The following is a 1,825-nucleotide window of genomic DNA, read 5'->3' as shown; positions in this document are numbered from 1 at the left end:
AAAAAAAAAAAAAAAAAAAAAAAAAGGGAGAGAGAAATGCTTAAAGTGGCTTTGTTTTTGTATTATTTGGCAAAAACTCTGCTCATTTTATGTTGGCATCAACTATGTTCCCATATAATACACCCGCGTTATTTTGTGCACGTGCCTGTGTGGAAAGAGATTCCAGGAAGAACCTGAACTCCACGAACCCCACGGGGGCGGCCGAGCGAGAGCTGGTCTCAGGGTGAAGGCGGAGCCCGCGCTGGAGACGAGGAACCGCGGCGCCTCCGTCCCAGATTCCGGGTTGCCTGTGGGGGACGACGGAGGGGCTTATTCTCCTTCTCTTTCTGTAGCCGCCTCTTGGCCCTTTGTGAAATTTTTATTTTTATTTAGTTAGTTAGTTAGTTAGTTAGTTAGTTAGTTAGTTAGTTAGTTGGTTAGTTATTTTGGGACGGAGTCTCGCTCTGTCGCCCAGGCTGGGGTGCAGGGGCGCGATCTCGGCTCACTGCAGGCTCCACCTCCAGGTTCAGGCGATTCTCCTGCCTCCTTCGAGTAGCTGGGACTACAGGCGCCGCCACCACGCCCGGCTGAGTTCTTGTATTTTTAGAAAGCCTGCAGATGTTTTCCAACAGTGTCTGCAGGGCACCGACTCAGCTGTCCTCTGCCAACTGTCCAGTGGCAGAAGAAGCAGGGGAGGAAAAGACACCGTTTTGCTGTCTCTTTCTTTCTCTCTCTTTCTTTCTCTCTCTCTCTTTCTCTCTCTCTCTCTCTCTTCTCTCTCTCTCTCTCTCTCTCTCTCTCTCTCTCTCTCTCTCTCTCTCTCTCTCTTTCTTTCTTTCTTTCTTTCTCTTTTTTACTTTTGTTTCAGGTTTGGGGGCACATGTGCAGGTTTCTTACAAAGGTAAACTTGTGTCATGGGGGTTCGCTGTACAGATTATTTTGTCGCTCAGGTACTAGGCATAGTGATCTTTTCTGCTCCTCTCCCTCCTCCCACCTTCCGCCCTCAGGCAGGCTCCGGGGTCTGACTCTTCCTTCTCTGTGTCTGGGAGTTCTCATCATTTAGCTGCCACTCATGACTGAGAACATGTGGTATTTGGTTTTCTGTTCCTGTGTTAGTTTCCTAAGGATAACGGCCTCCAGCTCCATCCATGTTCCTACAAAGAGATGACCTTGTCTTTTTCATGGCTTTCTTTGACGCTGGGCCTCCTGTCTGGTCGTCTCTAACTTTCTCTTGAGCACGGTGGTCCCTGGGAGGTGTGAGGAGCCCCCATGTCTGGCCCCTGTCGGGGAGCCCCCGTCCCCTGCATCTTCCTCCTCACGGAGGATCCTTTTGTTCTTTTAAAATAAATTTCCTGTCCATTATCATCAGCTGCAAGTCCACGTGACTCTTTCAACACATCTATTTCCCTGCCAGCAGGAACCCTGAAGCTCACGTTTTTGTGAACCAGAAGCTTCTCTTCCAGCTCTGGCCTGATCCTGTGGCCTCTCCTCTCTGCCCTTCACGTTGGCATGCAAGTAAATGCCTCGGCAGCAGATAAGGAGTTGGTCAGGGCGGGAAGATTTACACAGCACTGAGTCCCCTGGACCAAAGCTCGTGCACCCAGGCAGGGTTTCAGCATCACAAACACTGTAACGCCTGCATGTGCAGCCAGCGGCCTCCAAGCCAGTGCAGGCTCCCCACAGGGACCCTCCCTTCCTGACTCAGTCCATGCAGACACCAGGCTCCTGCCCGCCACACTAGAAGGCTGGCTCTCCTCTTCCTGAAACTGTTCCTTTGAAAAGATTCTCATGTTTTCTAGTAAGATGCTTTCTGGCCTCAGAAAATAGTCACAGACACACCCAGGAA

This window comes from Rhinopithecus bieti, unplaced genomic scaffold (assembly GCF_001698545.2).
Source record: "Rhinopithecus bieti isolate Rb0 unplaced genomic scaffold, ASM169854v2 scaffold_63361, whole genome shotgun sequence".
Lineage (NCBI taxonomy): Eukaryota > Metazoa > Chordata > Mammalia > Primates > Cercopithecidae > Rhinopithecus > Rhinopithecus bieti.
This window is presented reverse-complemented; position numbering follows the sequence as displayed.